The sequence below is a fragment of the Falco cherrug genome, chromosome 10, assembly GCF_023634085.1.
Source record: "Falco cherrug isolate bFalChe1 chromosome 10, bFalChe1.pri, whole genome shotgun sequence".
Classification (NCBI taxonomy): domain Eukaryota; kingdom Metazoa; phylum Chordata; class Aves; order Falconiformes; family Falconidae; genus Falco; species Falco cherrug.
This window is the reverse complement of record NC_073706.1, coordinates 33,901,231-33,901,558: the sequence shown is the minus strand read 5'-3', so window position 1 is coordinate 33,901,558 and position 328 is coordinate 33,901,231.

The following is a 328-nucleotide window of genomic DNA, read 5'->3' as shown; positions in this document are numbered from 1 at the left end:
TTCCTTCTCAGCCCTTCCTCTAGTGCTGGGTTCAGTGAAAGGGGGCAATTTTGTACCAGTGTCGCAGCCATTACTATATTTATAGGATTTTCTCCCAGCTTCTAAACAATAACATGTAAGAGTTAAGATGTGTGCTTTCTGGGCATGCTTGAGATGGAGAAGTATCAAAATATATCTCTATCTCATCAATTGGCTCTGCTACGAGAAATAATTCTAGCTCATCAGCCACGCAAACCAAAAATTATTGTGATTACAGGCCTCCACAATATCAGAACAAAAATCCAACTTAATTCTGACTCCCAGCACAATATTTGTAAGATTACTGTCA